Source organism: Ambystoma mexicanum, chromosome 2p (assembly GCF_040938575.1).
Source record: "Ambystoma mexicanum isolate Mex_15411 chromosome 2p, UKY_AmexF1_1, whole genome shotgun sequence".
NCBI classification, from domain to species: Eukaryota; Metazoa; Chordata; class Amphibia; order Caudata; family Ambystomatidae; genus Ambystoma; species Ambystoma mexicanum.
In genome coordinates this window covers 1,467,363,903-1,467,386,620 of record NC_090923.1, presented here as the reverse complement: position 1 = coordinate 1,467,386,620, position 22,718 = coordinate 1,467,363,903, and the positions used below count along the sequence as shown (strand labels likewise).

The 22,718-nt window shown below is 47.6% G+C and overlaps 1 protein-coding gene across 7 annotated transcripts in view; it reads right to left on the bottom strand.

Annotated features, from left to right (window-relative positions):
• The window catches only part of SEC14L5 (SEC14 like lipid binding 5), a 765,028-nt gene that overhangs the window by 74,822 nt on the left and 667,488 nt on the right, over positions 1 to 22,718 (bottom strand). The window lies entirely within an intron of this gene.

Below are 22,718 nucleotides of genomic sequence, written 5' to 3'. Positions count from 1 at the left end.
CTGACTGAAAGGTGGCAACGCGTAACTTTGAAGTGGCAGTTCAAAGGTAAAACAAAATTGCGTGTGCCTAATTTTGTTTTAATTGGAAAACTGAACATTTGTAACGTCACAAACAATAAAGCAGAAGTTATAAAAGCAGTAGAAACTGAGCTGAGAACAAGTACAGCCAACGCCAATAGCCTAAACCCTATTACAGCATATCCAGCTCATCTAAGAACTAAACAATATTGTTTAAGAGTTGTTGAAGCTCTGTCACCTCAGAGACTTTCAACGCTAGGGGTGACAAAGTTTATTCGAGACTGGAAAAAGTGGCACAATAGCCTTGGTATAGCTACTGAAGTCACAGTGTTCTTGTAGCTGGGGAAGGGAGCTGGGTACTTGTTCAACATAATTGAAGTTGCGTAAATATTTTAAAGTTGTAGCAGCAGCAGTATAATTGAAGTTGGTAACCAGAAGGCACAAGGAAAGGCAAAGAGGATGTCCTTTCTTGTGACACAAGAGAGAAGAGTGCCTTGCCAACCTGTAGAGGTCCAAGAAGTCTTGCTGACGTTGCCTAAATATTTTTAAGTTGTAATAGTGGCAGTATAATTGGGGTTGGTAGCTACAAGATGGGAGTAAAGGAAAAGAGGCTTCCCTTTCTTGTGACCAGAGAGAAGAGCACCTTGCCAGCCTGTAGAGGTCAAAGAAGTCTTGTGGAAGTTGCCTAACCTTATTAATTGCAGTAGCAGCAAAGCAGCAGAACTGTGGTTGCAAAATACAATTGTCAGTATTGTAGTAGTTGAAGATAGTAGAAGCCAAAAGTCAACTGTGGGGCAAGGGTGTTAATCTGTATTTTTCTATGGTTTGTTTGGCGTGTCCTAATCGATTAATTAATTGTCCATTCATACATGCATTCATTTTGCATTCATTTAGTATAGGCTATGTTTGAGCACTATATTTTGGTCTAAGCTATAATGGTTCAATATTTACTGAGAACCATGTAATTATGCATACTTGTCGTCTATAGCACATCATAGTGTGCTTCTAGGCGCTAGATATGGTCTGCTTTGTGTTTCTGTCTATTATTTGCTTCATTCTGATCGCAGAGAGAGAATTGTTTTTGCAGCCGAACACAGTGTAAAATGTTTTGATAACAAAAGGGTTTCTTGGCACACTGTTAGAGACGACCTTGCTGACTGTGCAGCAAATGTTTGTTTTAGTAGAATGAGACTCGGGAGCGAAGACAGGATTTTGCACCATGATATGATGTTCTGTTTTTAGAAATAGAATATAGAGTACATGCCATGTCAATGTCTTCCGGTATATGATAATGCTGGCTGAAATGCATGTAGTATGCACATAATATAGTATGCACACAGTTTGAAATGGGATGCTTTCTACACACACAATTTCACAATGAATGCATCATTGTTCTGTGTAACCGTGGTGTTCTGTGGAGTAGATTCAGCAGTAGTAGCTGCAGCAGTAGCTGGAGTTAGAGAGCTAGCTAGAAGGAGGGGCTGTCTCATTAGCAGGTTGAGAGAGAAGGGAGACAGATTCATCACAGCCTAGGGCTAGAGAGCTGGCTGTGTGGGAGAGAGCATAGCTAGAGAGAAGCCGGGAGGGTTGGGGTAGCTAAAAGCACTCATAGCTAGAGAGTGCTGATTGCTTGCTTGTTAGTAATTACTGACATTTTTGCAATGCATGAATAAAGATGCATTTTGCTTTGAATCAACCGATTTCTGTGCCTTTGTGATTCTCTTCTGTTTTCTTTACATATCACAGCATTTGAGTTTAACAAGGGAATCTGCTCTCATAGTTGCATCAAGGGAGTTGCTGGAGAGAGAGCAATTTCCAAGCAGAAGCAAGCTGGCAAAACTGTATCTAACAGACGCTGCAGAAGTTGTAAACAGAAGAGATGTCAAGCAGAAGTGCTATTTGTATCATCAATTTTGTTAATCTTTTCCTGGCGAGAGGCGATTCAAGGAATACCATGGGTACAGTTGTTTTCCTCTTGGAACTTGGAAAGGGGAATCTTTTAATCCAGTGAAGAGCAATTGCTATCAGTGGATTATTATTTGCGTGAACTTCTGCTTCTTTGGAACTTTGTAAGACTTTTCTTTTCCTTAGAAGAATTGACTTTGGGACATTTCTGGGGGGATAGGATCTGCCCAGAACGCGTAGAAGTCATCCAAGATACTGGTTGTTTAGTAACCTTTCATTTAATTTTCATATTTAAATGTTTATGTTGTTTAGTGTGAGGGTTAGCATTGCGAATGCAAGGAGGTGTGCCCTTAGCTCCTAGACTAGGTAAGGAATCCCCTGGTAGAGTAGGTTTAGTTAGGGTTTTTGTGTACTTTAAAAAAAAATGTTGAACCTTGAGAATACTAAACAAAGTCTTGAGACTCGCATTGCTGACCCCTCACACAGACCAGAGGTGAATTTTAGTAAAACTCCCTAACAATTATCATCTAGCCAAGCCTCCCTTCTTTAACCATAGAGACAGTGTAATTTGTCATCAGGTTCAGACTCCACAGGGTGGGTCAAGAGGGGTCTGTCACTCGCACATTCTGGATGAGGCCCAAAAGTACCACTGCATATATAAGGGACATAATCACAAAGTACTCTACTCTTGAAGTTACTATTTTAATCTGTTAGAAGGCAAAGGTAGTGAACTTTGCAAATGTATGTTAATTGTGTTATTCAGCACAATTGCTACAGTTCAACAAAGGGGTATAGCAACTAGTTTGTACCAAGTGTAGCAACGATATAAAGCACTGCTCAGTGGCAACATTACGCACACATTTATTTTGCTGCTGACCTTTGCTTCGATTGCTGCAAAAAAAATGAGTTAGAAGCATAGCACTGTAGGAGTGAAGAACCTCTAGAATTTTGAAGCGGCAGATGAAACAAATAACCCCAAAAAACTATTACTTCATCAGAACAGGTGTTTTCTGGGTGGTTTGCTATTGGAAAAAAGACATCTCAAATAGGAATGTTCATTTCCAGCTAGAAAACGTGTGAAAAATTTGAATTTCTGATGCTGCAAATTGTCCATGTGTGTAAAGGCTGTGGGTGACACATACCTCTTAAAGGCCCAGCAGGTGATGCTATGTTAACTGGCATTTGCATGGTCTCTTGGGCCTGATGTGAGCAACAGTCTCAGAAGTAGAGTGAGCCACTTTCAGGCATGCCTGAGATGCAGGTGTGGTTTAGCTTCACACTGCATGACTGACTATGTCCATGAACTAAGGCCTCATTATGAGTTTGCCGGTCCGGATGCAATGGTACCGGCAAGGCTACCTCCAACCTTGTAATGAGGCCCAGTGTTTGACTCCCATTGGCCAGGATCTATACACTATGAATTGGGAGCTAATCAAATATTCTGTGACATATGTAAATACCATTTATTTGTTTACAGGATATAAACGAATGATAAGCCAGGGATATAAACTAATGATAAGCCATTAGCATGTACATGCTGGGGGGCCCATAAAGGCCTACTTCACTGTGTGGAAGAAACTGAGCCCACATGATATAATTTTTAAAAGTAGTTAGGAACAGAGTTAATTGCATTGCAATGCAATACAAATAAAGGCTGCATGCCCCCTTCTAAACTTCAAGCAACAACCCAACCACAGGCCCCTAAACACAGTATTTTATAGAGCAATACACTTAATCTAAGAAGATGACTTCATATGGCCTTCGATGATCCTGGGTAGTTACTTTGCACGGCTTTCGGAGAGAGTCCTTCTAACGTTTCTCCATTAGACCGACATCACCCCACTTGTTCACATGACAAGGAGCTTTTTGAAGTGTCCATACACTTTGGTAACACTGGGCTACTTGCCACCTTCCTCCCATCCTGTGCCAACAGTAGCTTTCAACGATTCCATATTCAGTATATCCTATTGTTCATGAGTGCAAGCATCGCCAAGACCATACTGCAGAGCCAACAGTTAATTGTGGCAACAGCCTAAAGCTGCTCAGGCCTCATATAAACTTGAAAAAAAACCTTATACAAGTGATTTCATAACAGAGTTTATTAGTGGTAACCTAGTTCTATGTCCAATGTCCAAGTAATAGACTAGAAGAAACACAAAGCAGTGGAATACCTGCTCCTGGAAAAGGAAGGAAACCCAAAATGATGGAATGGGGTAACATTTCCAATGGTCTCAGTGGCCCTTTAAAGGGTCGGACTGTTTTTCATTTCCTGGAAAATGAATGGTACTTAACATATAACAGACAGCTTTATTATGAGTATGGTGGTAACAGTAAGTCCCTGGGAACAGTAGGTCACATTAACTAAGAACGTAGACCTATACTGTAAAATGAAAAGCTTGGATAACTTTTTTCTAGCTATTGTAACAAACTCATGGTGGCAACAGTAAAAACAGACACAAGTGATCACAATTCATGCATATTAAACTGTATAAATGGGTGAGAAAAAACGCCTAACCTAAACCTAAATCCAAAATGGGAGCAAGCTACAACCATCAAATAATAATAAGACAGTCCTAGTGGCGTCTTGTCAAATAAAAGGGCCTATACAAAAAATAAAGCTATTGCCAATCCTTACCGCTAAATTATAAGACAGTGTGGGGTAGTGTTCACAAGAAAAGAAAGAAGTGTTCACAAATTATAAGTCAGGATGTTAGAGCCAGGGTCTCCCTTCCCCACGTCCTAGCACAGGGCAAGGCGGGACTTTTGAGCACAGCACACTCCTGGGGTTCTCCAGCACGAGGATACAGTTCCTTGCAGCAATATCAGTCTCTTTCTAAAAAAGTCTCTTGTCTCCGAGGGCCTGATGTGTCAAAATAACAAAACAAAAGTTTCTTTCCGTATTTTGTTCTGTAGGGTGATGACCCTTCACTCCTGGGTCCCCCTCAACCGGGCTCTGATCCTCTCGTATGTTAGCCTCCCTCCGTCAGGTTCACTACAGTCTTTCACTCAGAATAATTTCACCTGCCGTATCCACAAGTCTCAATGTTTATTTAAACAACCTCTCACTGTGGACATCCCTCAGCCGGGTTCACTCTTGTCAACACAATGTTCACAGGGTTATCGTGCTTCGCCCCGCTTTGCAAGCATCCCTCAGCCGGGTAACATTTGCCAGCTACACACTTCACTTTGCTTTATCGCAATGCAGGATTCACTTCCCTTAGCTTTTCTCTTGGTTTACGATAGCCTCCCTCGATCAGGTTCAGACCATCAAGTCACTGTGGACATCCCTCAGTCGGGTTCATGCTTTCCACAGTTCACAATTTCAACATCTCCTCAGAAAGCAGGGTTTCCCTTCACCTGGCTTTCTTTTGGCATCCCACCTTTGGGTTCACATTTCAATAAAAAGTCATCTAGACCCATAAGTTCTTCCTTTTACCCAAGTCCTGGTCTCAGTCCCCAGTCAGGCTTTCTCTTACACCCCCAGTCAGGCTTCACACAGTTTAATTCACACAAGGTTCTAGGGTGGGTTAGGATTCAGCCCAATTCGCAGGCATCCCTCAGTCGGGTTCACATTTGCTTCAACACTTTTCTCGGGTGAGTTACCCCGGATCCCCCTCTTCCGGGCTCAGACCCTCTCCTTACAGTTGGTCCCCGTCTTCCGGGCTCATGTCACGCGCAGAAGACCGTGGCGCATTTGGGAGGAGTGGAGGTTCCACCATTAAACTGCACGTTATGTTCTCCACGTAACGTGCAGTAGTGGTCTAGTGGTTTCCAACATGGCCACCGCCGTGTTCTATAAGGAGGATTCATTCCTCCACTTCCGCGCGTTGCAACCCATTTGGATTCCCTCACGCGTCAAAAGCTGTTTAGGTACCCCACGCTCATATTTCTTTGTTCCTGCTTTATTTTCCTTCATTGCTGCTTTTGCCCTGCCCGGAATGCTCTGGTTCCTGCTGTTGTTCTCCGCTCAGCTCCCCCCTCTCTAGGGCTCGCTGGTGTGCCCTGGTGCCCCTGCCAGAGCTACGGTCCTCTTCTGGGTCCCCTGCTGGTTTCTCTTTCCAGGACTTTCCGCTCAGGTCTCTTTGGGATTTCGCTCCCAGAGCTTGTGCCTTCATAGGGTCCTCTAGTATCTTGGTCTCCAGTGCTTCTTGCCTTCCTACCCCATATTTGGTCTCTCCTTTCTCAGCATCCTTTGGCAGTGCTATTGCTTTCACCTGTGCCTGCAACTTGCCTCTACTCCGGCCGACTATAATCTGGTTCACCACACTTACCTGGACCTTCAGTTTGGAACTACACCTCGCCAAGATCCTCCAGGTGTTTTTCCGCCACACAGGCTTTTCCCCTAATTGGCTGTCTCAGAGAAGGGGCTACTAGTCTGCTGGTTATCCTCGGCAGACATAGTGGCTTCCCTTCAAGACAGACCTTATCTCTTCGAGAAGAAGAAGCCTTCAAGAAAGAAGAAGAAAGGAATCCTCGTCAAGTCAGGAAGAATCAGGTGAGGAACGAGAAGTCCTGTCTGATTGAAGTGAAGATCCTGACAGCTCAGAACAACCTTTCCCTGATTCATTTCACCAGAGACTGCCCTTGATCAGGTTAACGTTCGCTTTGCTTCTTTTCCATTCGGGTCCCCTTCGCCTAGGATTTTGGCACTGCTTTTAGGACTCCATTTGGTCAGACTCAAGTCCCTAAATGGCTATCGAAGTCTTTTGAATGTGTTGGGGTTTTTGGCTCCAACCCAACAGGACCACTTTGATCTTTCCTCAGCAATGCCTTCTGGTTCTTGTATTTGAAACTAATGTGAATTACAGTTTAAAAATCAATTTGTTCATTTGTTTTCACAATTTGCACACCTTTCACAAAGTCCTTCAAATGGGCAGGAATCCCTTTGCCGGACCACTTTGCTACTTAGTATCACCAGTATTATTCTTCAACACTCAACATACTCGTTATTGCTTCTGTTAGCATGTGTGTCTTTCGCTACTGTTGCAAGCTCTTCCGGAAACAGACCAGACTCTCTTTCTCTTTCGGACTCACCGCCTGTGAACGGAGGCTTTGATCTGTAGTATCATTGTCTCTCCTATCTTTTCTAACTGCTTCTCTATCGACTATCCTGCTCTCCTTACTAAATCTGGTAAGAAGAAGTTTAAAAAATACATCCTGGTCTCCAACCCAGGCCTCCCTATTGCTGATACCTATACCAGTGATTCCTCCTGGCAAACCCTCACCACAATCCTCTTTGTCGTTCCCTCGCCAAACCTATGGTCTCTACATTTGGTCTCTGTGCTCTCTCCTTTCTCTTCTTCTGCCATTAATGGTGGCACCCGGTGGGTGGCTCTCCTGGCCTCCGTCCACTCCTCTAAGGTCATCATTAATGTTTACTTGAATGGTACCATCTTGGTCCAAGGCCCTCAAGCCAACTTTCTCCTCTTTGATAGAGGCTTCCCACGCCTCATAAATTTCCTCTCTTCTCCTGCTGTCCCCTCTCTCCCCTCCACGGCTTCTTCGCCTCCCCGGCTGTCTCCAGCTTGGCTACCTTGCCCTCTCCTCCTTCCTCTTCTGCCCACCCCTCGGGCTTCTTCTACACCTCTGCAGGGCGTACCTCTGATTTGTACCCCTCCAAGGAAGTCTTTCAAGGACGGCAACCTTCTCCATATTGCTACTCTCAACTCTCGCTCAGCTGTCAAACACTCCTCTGACATCTGCCGCTTCCTGGAGGAACTTGACCTCGATGTCCTCCATCTCACCGTGACATGGTTCACGGCCAGCTCTGTCAGGAGCTTTGACACTCTGCTCCCTGATGGCTACAAGATCCTCTCCGCGCCCAGTTCCAACCTTTCCGGAGGGGGTGTAGCCCTGATCCTCCCAGAGTGGATTCCTGCCTCTGTCATTCCTACGCAGGCCTACTCCTCTTTCGAATGCCTCTTCTGCAGGCTCTCTCTCTCTCCTGACCATTCCCTTACTGTGGCTACCATCTATTGGCCACCTGGTCAGATCTCCTCCTTCCTCTCTGAGTGGGCAGACCTCTCCTCTTCCCTCCTGGTCTCGACCACTCAACTCCTCCTTCTTGGAGACTTTAACATCCACCTGGATGCTTCCTGTCCTTTATCTGGACTCTTTTGTGACCTCTGCGACTCTCTCTCACTCTCTATTCTCCCCTCTGGCCCAACACACTCAGCAGGGCACATTCTGGATGTTCTGATCTCTTCAGACCTTCCCCTTTCAATCTCTCTCACCACTCCTCTCTCCTGGAGTGATCACTTTCTCCTTTCCTCCCAGCAAACCCCCTCTACCCCTTAGGCCAAGCCAACTCCAGCACTGCCACCTACCTTCTCGGTTATCCGACCCATGAAGCATGAGTCAGTTGATGCTTTCGCCGCCACTCCCCCCACCCTTCTTGGCTTACTCACACCCTGACACAGCCCTTTCCATGCTCCACTCTGCTATATCTGATACTCTCAATGTTTTTGCCGCTGTCATGAGGATCCGCTTGAAGCCCAAAGCCAAGTGCAACTCTTGGTACGACTCAGACCTCGTCACCCTTAAACGCAAGTGCAGGGTGGCTGAGAGGAAATGGCGTGCTTCCGATACATCCTCTGACAAACTGGCTTGTTGCCTGCTCCAAAGGCAATACCGGCTCTCTGTCCGCACCAAGAAGAGAGCCCACATACAAGCCTGCGTCTCTGCGGCATCTAACAACTCAGCCAAACTCTTTAAAATCTGCAAGGAGCTGGCCAATCCTGCTGCTGTCTCTACATCCCCTGTCCTGTCCCAGGCCCTCTGCACAGACCTGGCTTCTCATTTCACCTCTAAAACTCAGGACATCCTTTACTCTCTCTCTTCCTCTCCCCCTCCTCTCTCTACTCCCTGCTCTCCATCTGGCCCTTCTTCGGCCACCTCTCCTCCCTGTCCTGTCCCAGGCCCTCTGCACAGACCTGGCTTCTCATTTCACCTCTAAAACTCAGGACATCCTTTACTCTCTCTCTTCCTCTCCCCCTCCTCTCTCTACTCCCTGCTCTCCCTCTGGCCCTTCTTCGGCCACCTCTCCTCCCTGTCCTCCTGTCCTGTCCCAGGCCCTCTGCACAGACCTGGCTTCTCATTTCACCTCTAAAACTCAGGACATCCTTTACTCTCTCTCTTCCTCTCCCCCTCCTCTCTCTACTCCCTGCTCTCTCTCTGGCCCTTCTTCGGCCACCTCTCCTCCCTCCTTTTCTGCCTTTCCCATGTTCTCCCTAGACAATGTTTCTAGAAAAGTCTGATCTATGAACGTCTCGTCAAAACAGGTACACCCTGAAGGGCGACTCCTACAGTTGCGGCTCCCTGTGTGTCTGCAGGTGTCTGCAGGGGACGCTTGGCGCCAGTACTGCTATCCCCTTCCTCGCCCAGCCCACCCCACCTACACCTGGCCATTGCACTTGCATGTTGTCCTCACCTCACTGTGTCACAGTTGTGGTAAACTAGGGTTTTTCTCCCCCCTGCAGGACTCTCAAACTTAGGTGGCCCCACCACTGTGTACCTAATACGCATACCGTTGTCTGTTCTGAAAATGTGGTAAACTAGAGTTTTTCTCCCCTCGCAGGACTCTCAAACTTAGGTGGCCCCACCACTGTGTACCTAATTCGCATACCGTTGTCTGTTCTGAAAATGTGGTAAACTAGGGTTTTTCTCCCCCCGCAGGACTCTCATTCTTAGGTGGCCCCACCACTGTGTACCTAATTCGCATACCGTTGTTTGTTCTGAAATGAGGTAACCTGTGCTTGCCGCTCTCTTCCTGTCTGCGTGCTCTCGCATCGTCTGTCCTCCCCCCGCACCCCTCCTACTCCATGGTGCTCTCTATCTCGCCTATCTTCTCTAACTGCTTCTCTATTGACTATCTTGCTCTCCTCACTAAATCTGGTAGGAAAAAGTTTAAAAAGGACATCCTGGTCTCCAACCCAGGCCTCCCTATCGCTGACACCTACAGTAGTGCCTGCTCTAAGGAAACTCTCACTGACATCCTCTTTTTCGTGCCTTCGCCTGACCTATGGACCCTTCATATGGTCTCCGTGCTCTCTCCTTTTTCCTCTTCTCCCATTAATGGTGGCTCCCGTTGGGATGTCCTCTTAGCCTCCTTCCACTCCTCTAAGGCCATCATTAATGTCTATGCTAATGGGACCGTCTTGGTCCAAGGCCCTCAGGCCAACCTTCACCTCTTTGACGGACGCTTCCCACGCCTCATCAACTTCCTTTCCTCTCCTGCTGTCCCCCCCTCTGTCCTCGTCTACCTTGCCTCTACCCTCCCTCCCTGCCCCCTCTCATGCTCCTTCTTCACCTCCTTCTTCTACACCTCCGCAGGGCGTACCTCTGATCTGTACCCCTCCCCGGAAGTCCTTCATGGTTGGCAACCGCCTCCACATTGCCACTCTTAACTCTCGCTCTGCCATCAAGCATTCCTCTGATATCTGTCGCCTTCTTGAGGAACGGGACCTTGACGTCCTCGGTCTCACTGAGACATGGTTCACAGCCAGCTCTGTCACTAGCTTTGACACACTCCTACCTGATGGTTACATGATCCTCTCCGTGCCCAGGCCTAACCGTGCTGGGGGGGGTGTTGCCCTTATCTTCCCTGAGTGGATTCCTGCCACTGTCATTCCTACGCAGACCTACTCCTCTTTTGAATGTCTTGTCTGCCGACTCTCTCTCTCTCCCAGCCATTCCCTTACCGTGGCTACTATCTATCGGCCACCTGGTCAAATTTCCTCCTTCCTCTCTGAGTGGGCTGATCTCTCCTCCTCACTCCTGTCCGCTACCACTCAACTCCTCTTTCTTGGTGACTTCAACATCCACCTGGATGCTTCCTGTCCCCCCACTGGACTCTTTCGTGACCTCTGCGACTCTCTCTCACTCTCTATTCTCCCGTCTGGGCCTACTCATTCTGCAGGGCACACTCTTGATGCTCTGATCTCTTCTGACCTTCCCCTCTCCGTCCCTCTCTCCATTCCTCTCTCCTGGAGTGATCACTTTCTCCTATCCTCCCACCTCACCCTCCCTACCCCTCAGGCAAAGCCACCCTCATCATCGCCACCCACCTTCTCGGCCATCCGACCCATGAAGCACGTGTCAGTTGAGGCTTTCGCTGCCACCTTCTCGTCCCCCCCTCCCCCTTCGGCTGACTCCCACCCTGACACAGCCCTCTCCATGCTCCACTCTGCTATATCTGATACTCTTGATATCCTTGCCCCTGTCATGAGAATCCGCCTGAAGCCCAAAGCCAAATGTAACTCCTGGTATGACTCAGATCTCGTCACCTTTAAACGCAAGTGCAGGGTGGCAGAGAGGAAATGGCGTGCTTCGTGTTCATCCTCTGACAAACTGGCCTGCCGCCTGCTCCAAAGGCAATACCGTCTCTCCGTTCTCATCAAGAAGAGAGCCCTTATCCAAGCCCGCATCTCTGCGCCATCTAACAACTCGGCTGAACTCTTTAAAATCTGCAAGGAGCTTGCCAACCCTGCTGCAGTCTCTACCTCTCCTGTCCCCTCCCAGGCCCTCTGCACGGCACTGGCCTCTCACTTCATCTCTAAAACTCAGGACATCCTGTCCTCACTCTCCTCCTATCACCTCCCTCCCTCTCTTCCCGGCTCTTCCTCTGGCCCTTCTGCAGCCACCCCTCCTCCCTCCTTCTCTGCCTTTCCCCTTTTTTCTGCTGACGAGGTCTCCAGACAAGTCCGATCTATGAAAGTCTCGTCTAAACAGGTTCACCCCTGTTCCTCCAAAACTATCAAGGACCACATCGACTCCCTGGCTCCCGCCCTGGCTGACTTTTGCAACCACTCCTTCGCCTCTGGAGTCTTCCCATCCCACCTCAAGCACTCCCTTGTGCACCCTCTTCTTAAGAAACCCTCTTCCGACCCCTCCTGCCCGGCTAACTATCGCCCAATCTCCATCACTCCCTTCCTGGGCAAGCTCCTGGAGAAACTGGCCATCTCCCAGCTTAACCTCCATGCTGAATCTGTTGGAAGCCTTCATGACCATCAGTCTGGCTTCAGAGCTGCCAGAAGCACGGAAACTGCTCTCCTGAACATCCGCGAAGACTTGCTCTCCAACCTTGACTCTAACACTCCTTATGTTCTCATTTTTCTCGATCTCTCTTCTGCCTTTGATACTGTCAACCATGCCATCCTGCTCAACCGTCTCCGTGATAACCTGGGTATCACTGGCCATGCTCTGGCGTGGCTGACTTCTTTCCTTTCCAATCGACCCTCCCAGGTCCAACTTGGGTCCTTCCTCTCTGACGTCTTCTTCTCCACCTGTGGTGTTCCCCAGGGATCTAATCTCTCTCCCTGGCTTTTCAACCAGTATCTGTCACTCCTTGCCCACTGCATCGCCGCCCTCTGCCCTAACTTTCAGTGCTATGCGGACGATACCCAGCTCATTTTCAGGCTACCCTCGGCCTCCTCCTCTCCTTCCCTCATCTCTGACTGTCTGTCTGCTATCCAGGAATGGTGTGCCGCCAATGACCTCTGCCTTAATGCCAGTAAGACTGAGATTCTACTCATCGGCACACCCACTCCCTCCTTCCCTGCAGCTCTCTGGCCGGCCTCTCTTGGCCCTCTTCCTGCTCCTACCTGCAAGGCTAAAAACCTTGGGGTCATCTTCGACTCTACACTCTCCTTCTCTCCTCACATATCTGACGTCTCTAAGAAGTCACACTAGCAGCTGCACCTCCTCAGAGGTATTCTTCCCTTCCTCTCCTTCCCCCAGAAGCTCACTGTCTCCCGAGCCCTGGTTCTCTCGAAGCTGGACTACTGTAACAGCCTCTATCTTAATCTGCCTGCCTCCACTCTCCGCCCTCTGCAACTCATCCAGAACAGAACTGCGAGACTTGTCCTTGGCCTCAAGCCCAGGGACCGTATCTCTCCAGGACTGAAATCTCTACACTGGCTCCCAGTGGCTGCGAGGATTAAGTTCAAAACCCTCTGAATTATCCACAAGGCCTTCTGGGGCCTGGGGCCAAAATACCTTCAACTCTCTCTTCCTAAATATCTTCCTTCCCGAGCCCTTTGCTCATCCGTCTCCCGTGGATGCCGGTTATGAAGAACAAATGCGGTGAGTAAGCGCGGTACGCGGCACCTCTAGAAGTTTCCACGCTAACCTGGAGTGTTTTTTCCCTCTTGCAGATGGATGAGAAGTTCCGGAGACAGAGTTCCTCCAGAGCGGCTGGGATTCAGGTAAGCGTTTGAAGCTCGTACAGTCTTTAAAAATAAGCCAAGATTTGCAGAATGCTTACTAATGTCTTTTTTCTGTTCTTTTCCCTTTTCCTTAGGAAGCAGCGTGCCGGGATGGGAATGACACCGCCGAAGATGCCCGCAGAACAGAAGGAGCGATGAATGATGGGCAGAAGTGCCGCAAGGTAAGGCTGTTCCTAACGGTGTTCTTGTTCTTGCAGGAGCTGAGCGCAGAAGATAGATGCAGGCCTACTGGAGACCAATGCGAACACGGTGAGTGTCACGCTGCAGGTGCAGAAAATGCAAAGCGTGTTTCTCAGCCTGGGCGTGGCTTAAATAGTCTCTGGGTATCCCAAGTGTCTCTGGGCTGAACCACACCCAAAAGACTAGACTGCACATGCAGTTCCGAGAACCGAAATATGTGGGGGCATACATCTTGTCCCCATCAATGCACTACAAGTCCAATCCCCAATGTTATTCTATGGGAGTGAGTGAGTCGGGTGCCACAAGTGCCAAGTCTGACTCCAAGTGGGTCTTTGAAGGGATGGAGAGGCCCTTGAGGGCCATGTAGGTGATTGTGGCCTGACTCCAGCCTGATATCTTGGAGGGCTGGGGACATGAGGGGCAGGAATCATAACAGCACTCCCCCCCAAGGCCCCTCTCAAGGTGGCTCTTCTGTCTGGTCCTGGTTTGGTTGGATGGTTTTGATGAACTCGTCTAAGCAAGTGAGGTGCATGAATGTACTCAAAAGGCTCCCATGTCCTGTCTTGTGGACCATACCCCTTCCAGTCTACTAAGTAGTATAATTTGGATCTGACATACTTTGAATCTAGGATGTCCTTGACTTCGAATTCTGGCTCCCCCGCGACTACTACTGGCTGCAGTGGCTTTGCTACCCGGGTCCCAGGTTGAACAGGTTTAAGGAGAGACACGTGGAACACAGGATGAATCTGCATGTTTGATGGCAAAGCTAGTCTGACCGCCACAGGATTTATCACGGAGGTGACGGTGAATGGACCCAGGTATCTTGGACGGAAAGTTTGGGTTCCTTTAATGGACACGTGTTTAGACGCCAGCCAGACTTTGTCTCCCACTTGGTAGTTGGGGACCTTTGCTCGGTATTGATCAGCAAACTTCTTTTGGCGATTCTTAGCTTGAAGTAGATGTTCAGCTGCCCTTTTAAAGGTTTGAAAAATGGTTGTGTGCAAGGTTTTGATTGCTGGCATTTCCAGGGTTGTAGGAACGTCCAACTCAGAAGTACATGGGTGCCTGCCATACATGGTATAAAAGGGTGTCTGCCCAGTGCTGGTGTGTAGGGAATTATTATAAGCATATTCAGCTATGTATAATAGGTCAAACCAGCTTCCTTCAGCTTGGTGTAACATGCAACGCAGATACTGCTCGAGCATCTGATTTGTCCTCTCAGTTTGACCATCCGTTTGGCGATGGTGACTGGTGGATAGCCGGATGTCGATCTGGGCCATAGAGCAGCATTTTCTCCAGAATTTAGATACGAATTGAGTACCTCGGTCTGAGATAAAAACTTAAGGAAACCCATTGAGCCATACAATGCCTTCAAGAAATACCTTTGCCAGAGTGTAAGCATTTGGGAGCCCCTTAAGAGGAATGAAATGTGCCATTTTTGAAAATAAGTCCATGACCACAAGAATAGTGTTAAACCCTTGGCTGGGTGGTAAATCAATAATAAAATCGAGGGACAACGTGTGCCAGGGTGCTGGTGGGATTTCCAATGGTTGTAATAGCCCAGCCGGTTTCTGCTTGGATGACTTGTTTTGAGCACACACTCCACAAGATAGGATGAATTGGATAATGTCTTTATGCCACGTGGACCACCAATAATTTCGTTTTACCTTGGCTAGGGTTTTAGCGATTCCGCGGTGGCCCTCAATCAAGGAATCATGATAACCGGACATGACTTGTTCTCGTAGTTCTTTGTTTGGTAAGAATAAACGATTCCTGAAGTAGGGCAACTGATCTTTTATCATGTAATGTTCTCCTTGTGAACTCCACGTTTGTAATTGATCCGGACTCAGCAGGTTTTGGATTTCTTCATGTAATTCTTTCTGAGTTATGGTTGCTGTGATTCCTAGGAGCTTGTCACTCGGGATGATTGCTATTGGGTCAGGGGTTTGATACCCTTGCTCTTCCACCCCCATACGGGAAAGGGCATCGGCCGTCCCGTTTTTCACCCCTGGTCGAAATGTAATCATGTAGTCTTATTCAGCAAAAAAAAGAGCCCAACGTAGTTGTCGTGAGGATTGGGCCTTTGCCGTTTTTAGGTACTGGAGGTTCCGGTGGTCAGTTATTATGGTGATTGTGTGTCTGGCGCCCAAGAGGTAGTGCCGCCATGCCTTAAAGGCTGACTTAATGGCCAGGAGTTCTTTGTCTGTGATAGCGTAATTGAGTTCAGGGGGTGTGAATTTACGCGAACAGAAGGCAACAGGGTGTAACTGGCCCGTTTCGGGGTCCTTTTGTGAGAGGACGACTCCCATAGCCATGCTTGAGGCGTCCATTTCCACCAGGTATGGGAGGTCAGGGCGAGGGTGGCGTAAGATTGGGGCAGATGTGAATCTTCTTTTGAGTTCCTGGAAAGCCTCCTCGGCTTCTGTTGTCCACTGGAACTTTTTGTTGCTTTTCCTTAGTAATGACGTGATGGGGTGCATGATTTGCGAAAATCCTGGGATGAACCGGTGGTAGAAGTTTGCAAAACCCAGCATACTTTGAACCCCCTTGAATGAATTTGGGGATGGCCAGTTCAGGATAGCAACTACCTTGTGTACATCCATTCGGATTCCATTCGGGCTGAGGATAAAGCCCAGGAATTCCACCTCGGAGACGTGGAATGAGCCCTTTTCGAGCTTGGCGTAGAGCTGGTGTTGACGGAGTTTCTCCAATACGGATCGGACGTGTTTAACGTGATCCTGCTTTGATGCGGAATATACTAGGATATCGTCGATGTACACTAGTGCACAGACATCGATCAATTCCCGTAGGACATCGTTCATGAAGTATTGAAATGCAGCAGGCATGTTGCAAAGGCCAAAGGGCACTACTTGATATTCCTATAAGCCATATTTGGTGCGAAAAGCGGTTTTCCATTTGTCCCCCTGTTTTACGCGAACAAGGTGATATGCCCCCCTCAGGTCTAGTGTTGTGTAGATTTGGGCTTCTTTGACTTGATCAAGCAATTCAGGGATCAGTGGCAGGGGGTAGCGTTTTTTTACGGTTATCTGGTTCAGTGCGCGATAGTCGATGCACGTTCTCAAGTCCCCCTCCTTTTTCGGTACGAAGAATAGAGGACTGGCTGCTGGAGACTTCGAGGGACGGATGAACCCGTTGGCCAGGTACTGGTCAAGATAGGCCTTCAGGTGCTGGTTTTCGGGTTCCGTGAGTGCGTAAATCCGCCCACAAGGGATTTTTGCGCCGGGTATCAGGTCGATTTGGCAAACTATGGTCTATGCGGCGGCAGGGTATTAGCCTGTTCTTTCTGAAAGACATCTTGAAAGTCCTGGTATTCACTTGGTAGGGTGCCGATTGCCACAGTTGCAAGCGTGGAGGTTCTCGTGTCTATTGGTTGTTTCTCTTGGCGATAACATGTGTGGGCGCAAGTCTCAGGAAAGACCAATTCTTTTGCTCGCCAATCGATTCGAGGATTGTGAGCTACCAACCATGGCATTCCCAAAATCAACCGGAACTGTGGTGCCTTAATGAGGTCGAAAACAATAGATTCTTGGTGTCCATCCTGGCACAGAAGGGTTAAAGCTGCAGTGCATTGGGATACTGGACCAGAAGCTATTTCCGTGCCATCGGCAGGGGTAACAGTGTCGGGGGTTGATTTAGGGCATAACGGAAGCCCCATCTTTGTCGCAAGATCCTGGTGGATGTAATTCCCAACGGCTCCACTGTCTATGTACGCTCTTAGTGCGTGCATCCGAGATGGTTGTTGGTGATTGATCAAGACCACAGATGGGAGGTCTGTAGTTCACTTTCTTCGCTCGACAAGTGAATCCCTACACTTGCCGGGCTGTTTTCCGATTCCTTGATGGTATCTTCCTTGTCCGTGGCCCCTACCGTCCTGCTCGTTGGCTTCACAGGGCACTCTTTAAGGAAATGACCTGACCTTCCACAGTACAGACATAACTGCTGCTGTCTCCTTTTATCCCTTTCCGCTTTAGTCAAGGGGGATCTGACCCCCCCCCGATTTGCATTGGTTCTCCTGAACCTTCAGTTGTTCGGGCAGTATTAACCTTTGAACGCACATACATAGGGCGAGGGTCCGGTCTGGTTCCATCTGCTCTTCGGTCCTGCAAACTATGATCCAGTTGAACAACAAGGTCAATGAATTCTGAGCAGTCTTTCGGGGGGTTTTACTACTTGTGCGAGAACATCCTTGAGCTCCCCCCGCAGCCCCCGATGAAGCCCCTGAAGCCATGCAGCAAAGGATCATCTTGGGCCACAAAGGGTACAGACCAGTCCGCGGCGCTACCACTCAGGTAGGATAGCACAAAAGCGACCCGTGATTGGTCATTCGGAAAGGCACCTGGCCTACAAAGGAAGTGCAGGCGGCACTGGTTCATGAACGTTGCAAACCTCTTGGGATCCCCCGTAAATCGTTCGGGCGGGGCCAAGGGAACTGCCCCAGGAAGGGTTATCTGAACGGGATCGGCTGATGGTGCTGGCATCGAGGGCACGCTTCCCGGCAATGGTGCATGCCCTGCTTGTGACTGGAGAAGTTGCCGGCTTAAATCATCCTCTTTCGCTACTATCATCATCTTTCGCTACTATCAGCTCTCTTCTCAGTGTGTTGGTCTCTTGCCTGGCTGCATGTACTTCGGAACATAGCTGCCCCAACATGTGGGCTAACTGGTCGGTTTCTGACATTTCCATGACGCCCAGGTGGATTTTGATGTGAGGCTTTTCGTTCTGTAACGCTCACCTGGTATCCACGGGGACGTCACTCAGCCTGTTCTGACCTCTTACGACCTCAAACCCTTCCCTGGAGGCTACTCGACTGGAGACTGGGCCTGAAACACAGGATTGGTGATAGAGTTTTACTCCCTATTGTCTCTGTGTGCTTGAACACCTTCTTCCCTGGGGTCCAACCCTTCCCTTTGATCCACAGCTCGCCTTGTTTTCTTGGATAGTGTGCTCTCCGTCCTGCTATCAGTGCAGGGCCGCGTTGATTGATGCAGGCTCGTTGCTGTCTAGTTACTTCACTGGCAAGAGTCCGACAGGTAAGTATAATGAGTCTTTTGAACAGTTCTCTAACTTCGTTCCTTTCCTTCCTTAGATGATGGCCGGCATCCGGGGATGGCGGCGTGCTGCTGAGATGAGTAGCGCTGAAGGTGAGTGAGAGCGCGATGCGCGATGCACCCCTTTCGTATTTGTATTAAACTGAGTTATTTTTCGGTGTCTTTTAGGTGCCCCGACGCTTTCAGCGTGGATGCTGGTTATGAAGAACAAATGCGGTGATTAAGCGTGGTACGCGGCGCCTCTAAATGTGTCCACGCTAACCTGGAGTGTCTTTTCCCTCTTGCAGATGGATGAGAAGTTCCGGAGACAGAGTTTCCCCCTGAGCGGCTGGGATTCAGGTAAGCGTTTGAAGCTCATACAGTCTTTAAAAATAAGCAAAGATTTGCAGAATGCTTACTAATGCCTTTTTCTGTTCTGTTCCCTAGGAAGCGGCGTGCTGCGATGGGAATAACACCGCCGAAGATGCCCGCAGAACAGAAGGAGCGATGAATGATGGGCAGAAGCGCCGCAAGGTAAGGCTGTTTCTAACGGTGTTCTTGTTCTTGCAGGAGCAGAGCGTAGAAGATAGATGCAGGCCTACTGGAGACCGATCCCAACACGGTGAGTGTCACGCTGCAGGTGCAGAAAACGCAAAGCGTGTTTCTCAGCCTGGGAGTGGCTTAAATAGTCTCTGGATATCCCAGGTGACTCTGGGCTGAACCACACCCAAAAGACTAGACTGCACATGCAGTTCTGGGAACCTAAATATGTGGGGGCATCCATCTTGTCCCCATCAATGCACTACAAGTCCAATCCCCAATGTTATCACATGGGAGTGAGTGAGTCTGGTGCCACAAGCGCCAAGTCTGACTCCAAGTGGGTCTTTGGAGGGATGGAGAGGCCCTTGAGGGCCATGTAGGTGATCGTGGCCTGGCTCTAGCCTGACATCTTGGAGGGCTGGGGACATGAGGGGCAGGAATCATGACAGATTCCTCTCGAATATCAGCTTTTCTTTGTCAGGTTCACTCTGGCATGGCATGGAGTCAAAGGCTTTCCTTCTTGTACTTTACTTTGTTGCATTCACAGGTCGGTGGTGGTGGCTTTTCACCCTTGGATCTCTCTCTTACGGGTTCAGATCTGACTTGACTGTTCGTCTCCTTCGATCGGGTTCACTATGGCTTTCAATGCAAGTTTCTTGGTGATATTCGCTACTCTTAATGTCTTTTAATATACTTCATTGTGGACATCCCTTGGCTGGGTTCACTCTTGTCAACACATTGTATATGTGGACTTCAGACTTCGCCCCCTTTTCTCAGCATCCCTTTTTGCGTTCACTCTTGCCAATCTTATCAATCGTTATCTGCATCCCTCTCTCGGGTTCACTCTTGCCAATCTTGCCAATCGTGGTTTTGACATTCAGTTTTTACGATGCAGGATTCACTTCCCTTAGCTATAAAATCATCTGTCGGTCAAAGACTTTCGACTGTACAGAGGATTTTACAAGACCCCTGTATGACCACTTTGACCCTTTTCCTTGCCTTTCCCAAGGCCTTTTGGTAATGGTATTTTTAACAATTGGGTAATCGGCCAGAGTTTTCTTGAGTGAGCACCCACGTGGTGCCTGACTGCTTTGTTGCTGGTTTTCCCCCCTTCTAGCATCAATAGCTCTTTATGCTTTCACAGTTCATTAGCCGCTTGCTACTTTTCGTTCAACACAGTTCGGTTTCTTATCGACTCTCCCCTCGACTTGCCAGCTGTGATGAAATGCCTGGCTTTCTTTCTCTTTGGAGTCAAGGTTGGTACCCCGGGGACAATCGTCTCTCCCTGACTTGGTTATCAGCAGAGGAGAGTCTCGTGTACTGTTGACATCTGCTGCAACACACGCTGACTATTGTTTGCGATCTTAAGGTTCCTTCTGCAGAGGTTTCACAGGCCTTGGTTGGAAAGGGCAAGGTCGCTTCTCTCCTTGTCACCCTCTCGGTATGTGCCGTCTTTCTCCTCATCTTGAACTGCCGTGCTGAGTTAGCTCTCACGTCGTGTGGTCGTCCTTGCTTGTATTGCGCTCTTGTGCTCCACCTTTTAACCCTGTGGGGAAGGGAAAGGCCCATCAGGCGTGTGTAGTTCTTTGTAATATGCAAAAGTGTTCATGTCTGAAAAGGGGGGGGGTGTAAAGTGTTTGTGTATCCTACGTGGTAGATTGGGGAAAAGTTGTCATAAGAAGGGGGTACCGCGTCTCACCTGTGGTGTCCCACTTCCACTCCCTGAAGACCCCTCATCCAGGTGATCCTCCCGCACTGGTCCATCCACAGGGACTGGATCCAATAGCGATGGCCGTGTCTTGGCCACCTGGATGAAAGATCCCTGAGGACTAGTCAGTGAGACACCTTCAGGTTTCTCACACTACACATTGAATGCATGCACCACATTTTTGCTGATTTTTGAAACCTTGATCACAATCTTAATGCCGTCTGTGCAAATGATGAAATTTTCATTCTCATTTTCTTTCCCAGTGATTCCTACTTCATCACCTTGACAGACCAATAGAGTGCGCCTCATTTGTCTGCTGGTCCCACCATCTACATCTAAATGCCTATTTTGTGGTCTACAAAACAAAGTGTGAACTACTCCACTCCACACCACAAAGGTCAGAATAACATGCATATTAGTTTTTTTATGTTAATGTTGTGATTTGGTTTAACCAAGTAAACCTTACACATAATTTCCATCATAATTTCATGATTAAAAAAAGATTTTACAAGATCTTCATACAGTAGTTACATACAAATCTTATGCATAATTAATCGAATTACTCAACATCCTATATTAATTGTAAGTGACACAGAGAGACCCGAGAAGCTGCGTGTCCAAATTATTTGTGATTCCTTACAGACCATCTGATGTACAAATTTACTACGATGTTTAGTACAAATCTCGCAGTCTACCAGGGCACTCCACCACAAGATGTTTCAGAGATTCTTTCATGGCAAGATTTTTACAGTATCGACATACAGAATAAAATACATCTGCCATGTGTTTAGCATAGATTATTTCTTTTACTGACATTAGATTAAATCATAATCTCATAAATTGATTTCTGAGATTAAGATTAGGGCATCCCCAATAAAACAGTAATGAACCCCATTTATTTTTCTTCTGCTAAATCGCTAAATCGCCAAATCATTAAGTAACTTCTATTTGGCCAGTGTGGAGCATGTTATTATCCAGTTTGCTTCGCAGATCCGCCTTTTAAGCACATCTTGTGTTTTCACCAATTGTATTGGCGTGTAATTTAGATTATTTAAGATTTTATGACCGGTATGGGCCCAACCCGACAAATATTCACATTCTTTCCCTAGTAACAATGTCTGTAGAGCACAGAATAGGGTATCTTGTGGGTGTGATATAATTTTCCTCATTAATAAGAGGTCATTGCATTTAACTCAGCTTTTCAATGACAATAAACCCAGCTCATACCAAATGGCTGCCATCGGTAGGCATTTATGCAATCGCAACAGTTTATGCCGGTTCAGAGCTTCCAAAAGAGCGAGGCTTTTCCAATTAAATGCTAATACAGTTTTGATTTCATAGATTACCTTTGGTACAACTTTGATTTTGTAATATTTTATCACTGGATGTAAAGTATATCTTCCATATTTATTACTGATTTTTCTCATCTTGTGTATCATATTATCCGTTTTAATACACAACATCGCCACACGTTCCCCCCTCGTTCCTAGATCCAAATAATGGAACTCCCAAGTATTTAAAATAATGTGTTACTTCTAAGGTGAAATTATCCATTGACCAGAAGTAGGTCATTCTCTTCTGGTGTTACCCAGTCTCATAATCTGTGTTTTCGATTTGTTCACCTTCAGACTGTTATTTTTTGCAAACATAAACAGTGCATTGAGCATCTGCTGTAGGCCAATTTGTGTGTGGTCCATAACCAGGATTGTCAGCATACACCAACCAATGGAATCTTGTATTCTCCAGCCTTGGAGGGAACATGTCCACAGCTTCAAAGGATTCCCCCATATCGGAGATATAGATATTAAACAGGCAGGGTACCAGCATACATCCCTGCCTTAAACCCCTTTCTACTGGAATCCTACTTGATATGGTTCCCCACCGCACAAAGTCCAAACCTGGATACAGGTGTCAGTGTGTAGATACTCTAGTATTCTTTAGAGACTGACTGGGAGCCCACACTTTCCTAACCTTTCCCATAATATGTTTCAATGTACCATTTCTATGAATCCCATACAAATGTATGGCTAGTTAATTTTTGAAGCTAGATTTTGCAATATGTTTGCAATTGTGGTGTTGAGCTTAATATGTATA